This window comes from Microcebus murinus, chromosome 4, assembly GCF_040939455.1.
Source record: "Microcebus murinus isolate Inina chromosome 4, M.murinus_Inina_mat1.0, whole genome shotgun sequence".
Taxonomy (NCBI): Eukaryota; Metazoa; Chordata; class Mammalia; order Primates; family Cheirogaleidae; genus Microcebus; species Microcebus murinus.
The window spans coordinates 82,588,734-82,604,808 of NC_134107.1; positions in this window are offsets into that span (position 1 = coordinate 82,588,734).

Consider the following 16,075-nt stretch of genomic DNA (forward strand, 5'->3'; position numbering starts at 1 on the left):
AATGGATGTTAAGTGTTCTGACCACAAAAATGAAAATTATATAAGGTAATGCATTTGTTAATTTGCTAGATTTAACCATTCCATAATGTATATATACTTCGATACTTTGTGGATTGTACACAATATATATATATGAGGTTATCTGTCAATTTAATATATATATTTTTTAAAAGAAAGAAAAAGAAAAAGACTGACATCCTCTGGAAAAAAAAAGAGATAATTCTGCCAGCAGACAGCTTTCAGATTCAAACTCCAGCATCACCTGTTCCCTGGATCTTCAGCTTGCCACCTACCCTGCAGATTTTGGACTTACCAGCCTCCACAACCATCAATCATCACACAAGCCAATTTTAAAGTCAATCATTCTCTGTCTCTGTCTCTCTGTCTTTCTCTCTGTCTCTGTCAGTCTCTCTATATATGTGTATGTGTGTTATATATAAAATCTCCTATTGGGGCCGGGTGCGGTGGCTCACGCCTGTAATCCTAGCTCTCTGGGAGGCCGAGGCGGGCGGATTGCTCGAGGTCAGGAGTTCGAAACCAGCCTGAGCAAGAGCGAGACCCCGTCTCTACTATAAATAGAAAGAAACTAATTGGCCAACTAATATATATAGAAAAAATTAGCCGGGCATGGTGGCACATGCCTGTAGTCCCAGCTACTCGGGAGGCTGAGACAGAAGGACCGCTTGAGCCCAGGAGTTTGAGGTTGCTGTGAGCTAGGCTGACGCCACGGCACTCACTCTAGCCTGGGCAACAAAGCGAGACTCTGTCTCAAAAAAAAAAAAAAAAAAAAAAAAAAAATCTCCTATTGGTTCTGTTTCTCTGAGGAACTGTGACTAGCACACATGGTAATAGATTAATATTACCATGTTTCCCTGAAAATAAGACCTACCCATAAAATAAGGCCTAGCAGGATTTCTAAGCATTTGTACAATATAAACCCTACCCGGAAAATAAGGCCTAGTGATGGGCGTGGCTACACAGCGTATCTGCACAACCCACCTATTTCTTCCTAAGAGCAGTAAAGAAGAGGAGCAGCCCTTCTCATCTGCCCCATGGTGACAGCTGCTATCCCAGAGGTGACCGGAAAGGTACAGGCAGCCCCACCAACAAGGTCTGCTCCCCCTGTCAGGTCCCGGCCATCCTGTGCGTGCTGCAAGCTGAGGCTTTGAAGGGAAAATAACACATCCCCTGAAAATAAGCTCTAGGGTGTCTTCTTGAGGAAAAATAAATATGAGACCCTGTCTTATTTTGGGGGAAACACGGTAGCTAACGTTATAAAGAATGTCCATTTGTAGGTTAAAATGAGGCATATTACTCCCTAACACTTTCCCCACGTTAAGGTAACTGACAAAGCCAAATTAGTCATCAGAAAAAGAAACTGATGACTTTGAAGATTAAAATAGTTTGACATCATGAGGAGGTTACTGTGCTACATAATGCACGTTCCCCCCAACCCCTTCTTGTAGCCGACCGTCCAACTCCTACTCCCTGTGCTGAAAGATAACGCATAGGGGTCTCTCCTGAGAAGGGACACATGTCCCCCTCCAGACTGCTCCCCACCTCCTCTACTGTCTGAGGAAGGGGCCCATCGGACACTGCACTTTCTTTTTTGTGACAGAAGATGCAAGATGCAATAATGCTGTTTTACTTTGGAAGGGATATCCAAGAACACCCCTGACCACTGGACTCCTAAAATGTCATGGATGTGGCAAGCCCTTGAATCTTCATGGGGTTTGCCTCCCACCCTCTGAGGTTCCTATGTCTCACAAAGGCCTCCTGTGTGCTACTCACCTCTTGCTCACTCTGCCTGATTATGTTGGTCAGTTCAGGCTGCTGTAACAAATTACCATAGAATGGGTGGCATTAAACAATAGAAATTTATTAATCACAGTTCTGGAGGCTGGAATACAAAACCAGGATGCTGTGATGGCACACTAATAGCCCTGGCTTAAGCATTACAAAAGCTATCCATGTAACCAAAACAGCTGTATCCCTTAATATCTTGAAATAATTAATAAATAAATAAATAAATAGAGAAAAAAAAGAATAATAATGATCCTAATAAAGCTTCTGCATTTCCTCTCAAAAAAAAATCAGGATGTCGGCATGATTGGGTTTTGGTGAGGGCCATTTTGTGGGGTATAGACAGTTGTCTTCTTACAGTGTAAAAGAACCAAGGAAGCTCTCTGGGGTCTCTTTTAAATGGGCACTAATCCCATCCAAGAGGGCTTGATGCTCATGACCTAACCACCTACCAAAGGACCCACTTCCTAATACCATCATATTTGGGGTTAGGATTTCAACACACAAATTTGGTGAGGACACAAACTTGGTGAGGACACAAACATTCAGTTTACGGCACTGATCAACAAACTGTCCATCAACGTGATGCATTAGTGTATGATGTTTTCCGGATGTCTAGATGATCCAGATCTCTTTGGACTATGATATGGCCAAGGGAGGAAAAGTTAACATGGCCTGGAGAAAAACATAAATGTGTAATTTTGTCCACTCAAGGATAACTCTTTTTGATCCTCATTTCTGATGAGGATAGCAGCCATATTAATCTACTCTAACATAAACACCAATACCTGACACGGCAGCTGCAACTGGGGTGAGTATTTGGCTGCCCCTGCCATAGTCTATAGTGACCCTCCAAGACCCATATGGTTTCTGCAGAACACAGAGTGGGAAGTTAAATGGAGATATGATATGGCCACCACTTCAGCATACTTTAGATCTTTAAGGGTGATACTAGTCTCCATCATTCTCTGTCCCCCTGCGAAACATGATTTTGTTTTTTCTTTACTACTTTGGCTGGTACTACGTAAGGTGATTTCAGGGGCTTCCTCTTAACCTTTCCCACAGTAATGTCCTTACCCAGCAGGCTATGAAACCAATGTGGGTGTTCCACAAACTACCAAGCGTGGCAAACCCAATTGTGGGTGTTCCACAAACTACCAAGCATGGCAAACCCATTTTCCCAGTCCCCAAACCCAATTTGGGGACTGGGAAAATGACCACTGGGCTCTTTCATGGATCCAGTGGATCCACCATAAGCTGGGCCTTGTCCAGGTCTCCATTTTCTTACCTGGCATCCCTCTTCCATGAAAATGCTTTGGTTCTCTGGTATTAATGTCATTTCAGATCCTGTGTTTAAGAGTCCTTCAACTAGTTGTGTCTTCTGCTTTTCCCAGTGTAGTTAGGTGAAATGGCCATAGGTCCATTTTAGGAAAGAGCATGCATGACCATGCATACCTGCCATGGTGCTGGGGAGTCCTTTCCTGAGGACTCAGTTGCCTCTCAGTCCATGTATCTTGAGTTCTAACCCAGCTCAGGTTTGGATATTGGGCAAAAGACTGTGATTTTTTTTTAATTGGGAACTGCTGTAACTTTGCCTGGCCTAGTAGCCAGTAGGAAGCAGATCCTGAGCAGGACATGTGTCACTTCACAGGAGAGATTCCTATGCATTGTCCTTCAGCACAAGGAGGCAATAGCTCTTAATAGGAAGTTGAGGGCCATTTCTGCATATTAAGAAGATTCAGGAGAGTGTGGGAAGCCAAAATCTGAGGAGGCATACACCCAGATATCCTCATCCCATGTACCAGGGTCCTAGACTCTCCTAATCAGGGCCCCGAACTTGATATAACAGACCTGTTTTGGTGGGTTTTTGACATTCAATCACTTCAACTCTTGGATCCTTGGCTTGGTCCTCATCTTGATGTGCTCTCCTGATGTAGGAGATAAAAGGCTTTTTTATATATACAAAGAGCCCCAGAAAGAATTTCTCATCTAATTTTTAACTGCCTATTTATTATCTTTCTGTAGCACAGAAACTTCTAAGGACATCCATCCAATTCACTCATTCTGACAGCTTCTCTTTCCTCCCTATGTCTCGAACACCTGACACATTGCACCCACTAATCCTTTCCCTACCCACGGTAGACCATTAAAATATGCCAACCGTGAAAGTTGTATGTTCTCCTACCTACAGTGATAAGGCCCTCGCTTCCAGCTAAGCAGTAAGTGATTCATTTCCAAAACCCTATCATGTCACCTATTTTTTGAGTCTACTATTTCTGGTACCAAATGTTGCAGGTTGAGTTCTCCAGAAGCTAACTCTGAGACTGAATTGGGGTCCAAGATTATTTTTTAGGAATCAATGCTTATGAATGGGAGGAGGACAAAGTAGACCAGGGCAAAAGGAAAAGTCAGACTGTAACGATAGTCCAACAAATCTCCTAACCAAACAAGTGCAGCTCAGAAGTGAGTGTTGCTAGCCAGAGTTATCCTGCTTTGGGCAGCAATGGCCAGGATGTTTTACCTGCCCTACTTAATGACTCGGTGTGGATTTCCCCAGCAAGGAGGTGACTCCAGGTGAGAGTGCTTTCTACCACGGAGGCTGGCCCTGTAGGAGCTGTTTGTGCACTGCTCTCCCCACCGCTGAGTTTCCATGAGTGACCTGGGTGACACGTCTCTACATCCACCACATGGTGGCAGTGGAGAAAGGACTGGGCTATGGTTATCAATGAAAAATTCATCTGCCAAAATAATTGTAGAATATGGCTATGTGACGTTGGCAAAATATGGGGAAGATGTATGGGATTGGATTGGAAAATGTGAGGCTGCCATACCACTCAAGTCCTAAATTTTAGTTCAGGCTTTATTTAGTGATATGGGTATAATTACCAGATCATGGATTCAACTATGAAAGCTGAAGCAGCTGGAAGCTGCTTTTTTTGCTTTCCATTTAGTTGACAGAAGCTTGAACTCAAAGGTGGTCCAAGCTAGGTTCTGGCCTCTATATTGTAAATGAAGAATTTCTGTCAACTAAGACTTTGCAAGAGTTGATTTATCACATAGGAACCAGACAATCACCACCTACCTTCAACTATATGCTGTTAGAACATGCAGAAGACACACTCTCTCCATCAATACATAGGAGAGGAGTGTGTCAGCGTCTCCAAAGTATTATAGTGGTAGTTCTCTGTATATCACAACAGTGGTGGAAGATGCTGAAAACCAAATAGATTCCCTAATTTCAATGGTAAGATGTTTCTGAAGTAGCAAAATCAAGTAACAATACTTCACCAGGGGGCCCTATAGCTCAAACCAGTCTGTACCAGAAAACTCTGCTGCCTTTCATAAAAATCATGCCACCTTTGACTCTGACAATTGTTATTTGAATATGAGATTACTAGGATCAAAATATTTGGACAGTTCAATAATATTCAACTTTTTGTATAATAAAAATTATGTGCCTTTGGAACAAAGGTCTATTTTAAGCATCTAATATAGAGAGCCCTGGACCTTCACAAAATTCCTAGAACTGTGTCAGTTCACAGTCCAAGAACCCTTTAAATATAAAGGAGATCAGAAGAACCACCACATACAGATAGCCAAACTGTACATTGCACAACTTTAGAGAGTACCACTCACTACTATGATGACTTTCCAGCATAAGGCAATGAAGCATCTTGAGTACTAAGTCCTGTTTTCTAATCTATTCAAAGTCATTACTATCTGGGCACAGTGGCTCATGCCTACAATCCTAGCACACTGGGAGGTTGAGGAGGGAGGATTTCTTGACCTCAGGAGTTCAAGACCAGCCTGAGTAAGTGAGAGACACCATCTCTACTAAAAACAGAAAAAAAAAGAAAAAGAAAACATTATCAGGGCAACTAAAACTAGAAAAAATTAGCCGGGCATGGAGGGGTATGCCTGTAGTCCCAGCTACTTGGGAGACTGAGGCAGAGGGATTGCTTGAGCCCAGGAGTTTGAGGTTGCTGTGAAGTGGGGTGATGTCATGGCACTCTAGCCCAGGCAAGAGCAAGACTCTGTCTCAAAAAAAAAACAAAGACATTACTGAAAGTAAAAATGTGCCTGATGGAGAATACTGCCTTAACATCACCAGCAGTTTGATAATTCATCCTCTTGGCTTTCCCGAATGGAAACTACTAAAATTTTCAAGGCTAACTGTGCATTGGAGAAAGAGAAATACCCAAACCTTTCAGGGATTATTGGACATTGGTTCTGATAGTTAGTTCTAGGGAAACCAGAATGCTACTATGGTCTTCTGATCATAGTGAGGACTGGTGAGGATCAAAAGATAAGTGGGTCATTGACCACATAGCACTTTATCATAATCCCACTGGGACCTGAAGACATCGCATGGTTTTTTTTTTGCAAGTTCCTCATTGTTTTATTGGTGTAGATATCCTCAGGAACTAGGAGAATCTGCACAGTAACTTAGGACCTATGGAGGAATAGTTGTTACAGTAGAAAAACATAGAATAAAAGCTCCATTAGCTCTTCACTCTATTAAGAGTAAATCAAAAGCAATGTTTCATCCATATTATTAATAGTATCTCTAAAGTCTTAAAGAAATTCAGGGTTAAGGATTTGTATCGCATCCATACTTAATTTTCTAGTTTAGCCACTGTAAAATGTAGATGATTCTTAGAAAATGAGAGAGAAATATTTTAAGCTAAATAAAGACTCCCCTTGCTACTCTTGTGCATGAAAACCTGATAGCATCTAACTACAAGTATCTGCGACTCTTTGTCTAAGGGCTTTCTCTTGCTACCAAAGCCAACTTGACCAAGTATAGAGCAGACCAGAAGTACCAGGGGATTAACATACCCATAGAATAGCCAGCAACCAAAGACTTACAAGAGGCCTCAATCAGGCTAAATCTGAGATGATTACTTCACTGCCTCCCACAGTTCCCCAGAGGGACTGAGACTCAATTGCCCAAAAAAGTAACTTGCTTGATAACACTCCCCACACTGGCTTCCTTCCCTTCCTTATTTCATTCACTTCCCTAATCCCTTACTGATGCTTCCTCAGATTCTCTTCCAAATAACCATTTCCACCCAAATCCTATCTCAAGGTTTTCTTCTGGGGGGGGGGGGAACCCAGCAAAAGAGAAATCTATGTCAGTGAGAAGCAATGGATGGTAAGTAAGTTCCTTTATAATTAAAGAAAACTCTCAGGAATATTCCAAGATTTTATTAGTATAATCAGTCTATTATAGAAATTCAATAATATTGATATCAAAGCAAAATGCATAAAAGATAGCCCTAGCTTGTGAACTCTCATTCCCAACTTGAAGTCGCAGGACCCTTTTCAGTTTCCAATCATCCCAGAAGTACATGTTCCTATCCCTTGGGCCACTATGTTCCCTGGGGTCACCAGTATCTTAACCTTGTTCCCAGCTTATCTTAAATTCTTACCAGGGCCCTCTTTTGGTCAGCTACCCTCCCTGGAAGGAAGTGCACCTAACCCAGAGGTTGACTTCTTCCAAGTGCTACATGACCCCTCTACCTTTAGCCACATCTCCTTATCCTCTCCTTGAGCCTAGACATCTTACAACACTAGCCACTTCATAACAGGCCCAAATTCCATTAATCACCACAACAGCTCTAAGGCAGCTAGATGCTCTGACTTTAGAAGCAATTTAAATGCTTGGGAATACCCACCGCTCCACTTCCCACCAGTCCCTCCACATGGGGCAGGAAAATGGACATAACATATGTAGACATGGAGCAATTGAAAGAGGGAGCAGAAATTAGATTGCAACATGGATTAGCTTTAATGGTAAGAAACAGCTACTATATCTCATCAGTATCTATTATCTCAGCAAATTAAATGCTTGCTCCTTACTCCACCATGGCTTAGGAGCATGGTAGGGTGACACTGGGAGAATATTGAATAACTTTGTCCAACTGTAGATATGGGCTTGGTGTGTCATCAACATGAGGGGTTAGACTTGAATTCTTATTTTAAAATAACAGAAACTTAAGCTTATCTAAGCTAAATGAGGCATGTACCTTTTTTTTTTTTTTTTTTTTTTTTTTTGCTCAAGAAACTGAAATCTACAGAGTCTCACTTTGTTGTCCAGGCTAGAGTGAGTGCCGTGGCGTCAGCCTAGCTCACAGCAACCTCAAACTCCTGGGCTCAAGCAATCCTGCTGTCTCAGCCTCCCGAGTAGCTGGGACTACAGGCATGCGCCACTATGCCCGGCTAATTTTTTTTATATCTATATCAGTTGGCCAATTAATTTCTTTCTGTTTATAGTAGAGACGGGGTCTCGCTCTTGCTCAGGCTGGTTTTGAACTCCTGACCTTGAGCAATCCGCCCGCCTTGGCCTCCCAAGAGCTAGGATTACAGGCGTGAGCCACAGGGCCCGGCCGAGGCATGTACCTTAACAGTAGTATCCATGAACTCTGGAGAGTGAGAGAGAGAGAGAAAGAGAGAGAGACCAATCATCTTGTGATGATTAGAATTTCTGCTGCCACCTTCAAGAAGAAAAATGAAAACTTATGGTCTATGCACATATGCACAAATGGAGGCATTGCCATAAGTCACCCCTAACCTGTTCCTGTCCCTTAATTATGTACTGAGATGGACTCTCAAGTGCAGGCTCATAGTTTGTTTGCAAATATGACATCATAGCTCCACTCCAATTGGTGAAACAACTCTCCCACAGCACACAGAGACACAGCCTAGGCAAGTATTGGAAGCAACCCTACTAGCACAAGGAGAATTTCTCATCCATCTCAAAGTTTTTCTGTAATGCTCTACATTCAGGATGCATTTCCATTACAAAAACAAGTTCCTAGGAAGAAGACAGGGTTGAGGAAGGATACAAGATAAACTGGAGGCTGCAGGAGAAAGAAAAAGAAGTGTTCTCCAGCTTGTGATGCAATCTCAGGCCAAGCACCCATGGACTGGAATCACTCAACAGACTCAGGGGAAAACGTATACTGTCAGGTCCCCTGTGGTGGCACTAGAGGGAGCACAAGTGAAGTTGCAGTTGAAGTCCAGAAAAGATGATGTCTGTGCTATTAATGAATATGTTCTGATGTTCTGAGATTACAGAAGGGGGATTGCAGTAGGGATGGTGGGGGAAGATTGGGTAAAATAGGAAAATTAATACATGCATGGACTGCACAGGGGACTGGGAGTGGCAGTACAAGAGCAAAGGTAGCAGGCTCATACAATGGAGCTGTTCCTTTGGAAGCCAGAGAACAGCCCCCAAACAGCAGAAGATTTCCAGAAAAATTCCATTGACATTTCCAATCAGCTGTGGCCATTCAAGAGAAACTCCATACAGAATTTGGGACCGGATGTTTCAGGCATTGGGGAGACTTAGGGCAACTCATCTTACCTTTCTCAGTTAGCAAGGAAAATCAACCATAAATATGGTAGACAACAATTCTCAGAATGGAATGCAAAGCTCCTATGAAGTATCTGGCCCTTATGCAAGAAAGGCCCTGCTGTAACTGCTGCTGTTAGTCCAGTTCTTTCTAGGCTATTGTTCTTGTAGTGATTTGATGTTACTTCTGAGTATATGTTATGGGCCCTGACATCACTCCTTTTTTACTTCTCCTGACCATAAATTCTAAAGGTGGGGTCACTAGGATGGAAGCCTTCACTAGATAGTTATAAGCAAAGTTTGAAGAATTAGTTGCCTCCTTTCCCTGGGTTCATAGTCTCTATACCTACAATCAGCAGTGAGGATCTCTGTTGCAAATCCCCTGTATAAGACATTGCTGCCTGTGCCAAAGGATATCACTCAGCTTACCCCAGAGCTTCTCCCTGACATCCAGGAGGAAAAGGCTATTTGGAAGCCCAGTGTTTTTATACCACTCATCATCAACACCCTGCTCCAGCATATGCCCAAATAATTTAAGTTTCTACAACAGTAGACCTTTATTATTCCAATAAGTGTCCTCCATCAATGCACTAAACACATGAGGGATGTGTGGCAGTGTACAGAGAACCCTTTCTCCCACACTGAGGCACTTTCCTCAACAAGAAATAAGAATGCAGTTAGTCATAATAGGAAGTCTATTAAACTTGACTAGGATTCTAACAGGGAAAGATGACAACTACTTAAAGATAAAGCCTATTGCGATCCCATGTCAGTATAACCTTTAGTGTGAAGTGTGGTATATGTCTACGAACACAAAATTTATAATCCAGAATTAAATGAGGCTTGGCCCTTGATCTAGTCTGTAATCTGTGACAATATTTGGTACATGGGCAAGGGCCACTTTGGGTAAGAAAACACTAGTTTAGTTATGATTAATTAATTTATAATAATTGTATTTTAACTCATAACTCTGTAATCCTTATTTGGTAGAATTAGTAAGATTAATTTGATTTTTAACAAAGCCTATGATACTACAGATAAAATGTACTGGGATATTCAATTAAAATCATCTATCTATAAGGTGTGCTTCCATTAGAACCTGATTCCTCCAAAAATCCCTTCATCTATAAAAGAAATGAGAACACTGTAAGAAATGATCAGTCCACAGAACAGCCAAAAAAAAAAAGAAGTAAACTAAATGTGAGGAAATTGTGAGCTACAGTATTTTAAGAACTTAGAAAATCCTGTCACCCTACCTGACCTCATAAACCATGCTTATTGCTATTGTTATAGTTATTGCTGCTGCTTTTGATGTTGTGCTGACTGTTGTTATCCCCACATCATTGAGAGAAATGGGAAATGATCACTAATGTTTATGGAGTTTCTTCACTGAAAATGTTCTAAAATTATAGTGATGGTTGCCAAGTTCTGTGAAAATGCTAAAAACCATTGAATTGTGCATTTTAAATGGGTGAATTATATGGTATGTGAATTATATTTCAGTAAAGCTATTTAAAAAAAAGAAAAAGTGACTTAAAAAACAGAAATGATCAGAATCAACTGCTATAGAACTATATAAATTAACCAATGGCTTGTACCAATCTGGGAATAATTTATTCCAGAAAAATTGCTGAATCTTGGTAAGAACAAGGAAGTTTATTGTTTTATAATTTGCCTTATTCGAATCTCCCTCAGTCATAGACTCAGAATCCAATAACATACAATCACAGTGAAAACCAGCAGCCTGTCATACACTGGAGAGGATAGAATGGAGTTGGAATTCCTTCAAAGCATGTTCACAGAGAATTGTCATTATGTTGTCTGCCCACTGGTTTCCTAGAAGATCCCATTAACAAGGCTGTCTTTATTTTACCTTACTCAGAGCTCTACCACTGTAAAAAAATCCTTTTCCCCAGGGGTGTTTGTTGAAAACAATGAGAGGCAATTATGTAATCTTGTAGCTACTTGAAGCAGTGGATAATAGTTGTGACAAACAATAGATTAATTAAAAAGCTTTAATGGAAAAGCTGAAGAATAAGCTGTCCACAGGGACTTTAAAAAGCTATGACATATTCCTGAGAACCTAGAAGTTTCCACCCCAAATAAGTGACTGAGGCAAAAATTTCAATCAATGGAGGTTTATTAAGCCAAACTTGAGGACACATCCAGGAAAAACACAAACCACAGACAAATCTGTGACTGTTTTTCCAAAGGTAAATTTGACAGTTTCCATATTTAAGGGGATGCATGTAGAAAGGGGAGGGGGAAGAGCAGGGGATGGGAAGTGAGACAAAAATATTATACTCTTGTGAGACCTGGGGAAATCCATTTTACAAGAGATAAGGTGAATATTAGAAAAGGGACTAAAGGAAGTATCAATTATTAGATTTCTCTGGGTAGGTGGAAGAATGGTTTGATCTATCTTGTCTCTGTTATGCACCTAGGAAGATAAGCTTGTAATTCATTATTAGTGTGGAATCAAGCATACTTTAATTTTAGGAGCTAGACTTAGCCTATAGACCCAAAGTTACACTTTGCATGTCCTTGTTTATGAGAAGCCAGCAAGGAAATTCCTTATGAATGATCTGTGGAGCCAGTCTTTTGCAGGTGCCTGAGGCTTTTACTTTCCCTTTTGTGTAAGGAGTGTGTGTGCATGGAGGGGGTGGGGGGGGAAGATCCTGAGATTTGTGGTTTTCCTTTACAAAAGCTACTTACACATGTAAAGCTGTGTCATGTACAAGGCTACACATATGCTGAGGAAAGGCATGCCACCAAAACCTGCACAGAACTTCTCAACGAATATTGAGAGACTTATGATTCCAGACATTTAAGAAAATTTCTAACCAATTTCTAATCATTTGTTGACCACTAAGCTAACCAATCAGATACTTCAGTGGCCACACATGAAAAGAAATAGACTTCACAAAATTAGTTCCAAAAACTCACTAAACAAACAAATAACAAAAAATAGCAACAACAAACCCTTGGGAGTGGGTAAAAATCTGAATTCCAGAGCTCCTACACTATATTATTAAAATGTCCAATTTCTAACAAAAAAACATAAAACATGCAAAGATACAAGAAATTATGGCCCATATAAGCACAAAAAAAAGTCAATAGAAATTATCCCTGAAGGAGACCAGATGTTGGACTTAATAGACAAAAAACTTTAAATTAGCTGTTTAAATATGTTCACAGAACTAAAGGAAGTCATGTCTAAAGAGCTACAGGAAAGTATGAAAATGATCTTTTACCAAATAAAAATATCCATAGGTAGAAATTATTTTTTAAAGAGCCAAATAGAAATTCTGGAGTTGAAAAGTATAATAACCGAAGTGAAAAATTCACTAGAGGAGCTCAACAGTCGATTTGAGGAGGCAGAAGAATCAACAAACATGAAGATAGGTTGATTGAGATTATCCAGTATGAGAATAGAAAAGAAAAGACAAAGAAGAAAATGAATAGAGCCTCAGAGTCCTGTGGACACCATCAAGTGTCCCAACATATGTGTAATGGGAGTCCAAGAAAGGGAGGAGAGAAAGGAGAAGAAAAATATATTTTATAATATTTTGGTCATAATAATGACCAAAACTTTCCCAAATTTGATAAAGTTATAAATGTATATACCCAAGAAGCTCAAGAAACTCCAAATAAGTACACCCAGAGATGGAATAAAAAAAATTCTACAATTGATTGTGGTGATGGTTGCACAGCTCTGTTAATATACTAGAAGCCAATTAATTGTACTCTAAACCTGTAAATTATATGGTATGTGAATTATATCTCAATAAAGCTTTTTTTTTTTAAGAAGGGAATGAGATCCTGAATTTGGATAAACCTTGAAAATATCATGCAAAGAGAAAGAAGCCAGTCAAAAAAAAAAGCCACATAGTATATGAATCCATTCATATGAAATGTTCATAATAGGCAATTCCATAGAGACCAAAAGTACATTTGTGCTTGCAGGGTTTGGGAGGAAGGGAAACTGGGGAGTTACTGACAATGGGCATAGGATTTCTTTTGGGGGTGATGAAAATTTTCTGCAATTAAATAGTGGCAATGGCTAAACGATTTTGTGAATATACCAAAAACTACTGAACCATGTATACTAAAATGGTAAATTTCATGGTATGTAAATTTAATCTCAATTTTTATAAATGCATTTCTCTCCTCCCTAAAAAATTCAGCGGTGTAAGGAGATAAAACCATTTTAAAGCTTGTACATATTTATGAGCATGTTTATGCTAGAAATTAGGTAAACTGAAATGGTTTTTTAAAACAATACCTACACCTTATTGGGAGAGACTTATTACTTTGGAAAATGTCCTGTTTCTTTTTTTTTAATAAATCAAAGTTGCAGAAAGAATAATAATGAGCAATCTATAATTTAAAAGGCCTGACCCAGTGTCAGAGGGCAGACTGTATAGGGTAGTTATCTTAGACCTGGACCAGGACAACTCTACTTATCTCCAGAAATGCCTGGGATTCAGGCACTGACTCATCCAAGACAGGGACAGTGAGCTAATGGTTTATGATGTGCTGTTTAAGTTTCAAATTCTTCTGGTGGCAGCCAGGACCGGTTTGTTTATTGATAGCTTATACCCATCATAACCAGTTAGACAGCCTGGCTTGGGTGTGTGACCAAGAGAGATATTAAAGACCCTGCTAGAAACTTTTAAGTACCTTTCCCAAAACAAAGATTTATCATCACATAATTATTGGCAATTCAATCTGAAGACAAAGTAAGTTCTGGTAGAAATAAGAAAGACACTGAGGAGCTGCTCCTGGAAGTTGCTTGGGCCTGTACTCCTTGCCTGCACTTTCTTGCACTCTCTTGCTGTACTGTATGTTTTGGCTTGATGGAATATGCTCTTTGAAGCTTCGTAAGTCTCTCAGTTATCCAACCTAGTGCACTCTTTGCATGAGTAATGCATTCCATACTGCAGACCTTATTTTATAAAAAGTAAAGGAGCAGCATCCTCAGAAATTCTATTTCAGTGAAACTCTCAAAACTCTGTGGAAAAATAAGAGTGTTGTCCTATCCCTAGGGATGTTGCCAACATCCCTAGCAGTTGTGCATGAAAAGAGATGCCAAAGAGAATATTGACCATTTCCAAACCTGGAAATCCAAATCTTGTTGCAGAATTCAAGCCATGAAAATGGGTGCATTCCACAGACAAGATTGCAAGAGTTACACTGTAGAAGAGAAGCTTATGCTAGTCAAAAACTTTCTCATCAAGGCCTGGAAGAAGGGTCAGGCAACCAACCCTAGAATCTAACCTTCGACTCTTGAGAACTGCCCCACCCCACGTTATCTAGACCACAGGTCTAAGTCGAGGACTCTCATAACCTTTTAAAGCACTTTAGCATATCCATTACAAACATCCTCTGATAATGTCTGTGTAGGAAAAGGTTTAGGGTTAAAATTTTCCTGAACAATCCTGGAACCTGAACATCCATTTCACCAGAACAAGATCCCCCAAAATCTCCTACTCGTACATCTCACAATCAGCTCTGAGGGACCCACCACAGCCTTCCTTTAATGTAGTCATATCTCTGTGACCCAGGTGTTCAAATTTCACTGCTGAAAAAGTATCAGAAGCACATGAATCCAGACCTGCATGGCTTCCGAGTAGGCCTTAGATGTTTTCCTCTGCATCTCTTGAGCTCACACTACAAAGAAAGTACCCAGGGAAAGGCACCATTCCCTAAACCTAATTACCAGACCCACCTCTTCTGGTTGCTATTTAACCAGTCTGGTCATCCACTGTCATTCATTTTGTCATCCTTTCTATCTGAAGTGCAACCAGTGAACAGTGTGGCTTGCCACCACCCTAGAGTGTTTCAGCAATTCAGCAATCCTGGCTCTCAGTTCTCTGACCTTCTCCCTAACAAAGACTACCTATGGGTTTGTATTAGTCACTCACCTCCCTCCCACCCATGACCATATTCTGCACTTCACTCCAAGGAGCTATTTAGCTCTTTGACATGTGAATTGAACCAGCAGTTAATCCTTTCCACTTGCTCAGAAAATATGCAAGATTTATAAGGGAGAGTCCTGAGGCAGGCCTTCTGAAGCTGCAAAATAATTTGAACCTTTCCAAATAAATTAAACCAGCAAGGAATTGAAGTTGATGATGCATCCAAGTGCATCATCACCATAAAGAAATGGGAGTGGGGGGTGGGGAGAGCCATGCAAGGTGGATGAAATACATAGCACCTGGGGGAATCTCCCAGCCAGGGACTCTAGCCTAAGCAGCCCGCTACACCGTAAAACAAGTTTTCTTCCTGTCTTAGCCCATTCAGGCAGCTAGAACAAAATACCAAAAACTGGGTAGCTTACAAACATTAAAAAAATGTATTTCTCACAGTTCTGGAGACTGGGAAGTCCAAGATCAAGTTACGTTCAGTGTCTGTCAAGGGCCTGATTCCTAGTTGATTTCTTGTTGAAATTATTCATTTTTTTCAGGCTGGGTGCGGTGGCTCACACTTGTAATCCTAGCACTCTGGGAGGCCAAGGCAGGCAGATTGCTCAAGGTCAGGAGTTCAAAACCAGCCTGAGCGAGACCTCGTCTCTACTATAAAAATAGAAAGAAATTAATTGGCCAACTAATATATATGTATATAAAAATTGGCCGGGCATGGTGGCACATGCCTGTAGTCTCAGCTACTCGGGAGGCTAAGGCAGCAGGATCGCTTAAGCCCAGGAGTTTGAGGTTGCTGTGAGCTAGGCTGACACCACGGAACTCACTCTAGCCTGGGCAAGAAAGCGAGACTCTGTCTCAAAAAAAAAAAAAAAAAGTATTCATTTTTTCTGTGTCATCACCTGACAGAAGGGGCAAAAGGTCTCTGGGGCCTCTTTTCTAAGGGCACTAATCCCATTCATGGGGGCTTTATGCTTATGACCTAACCACC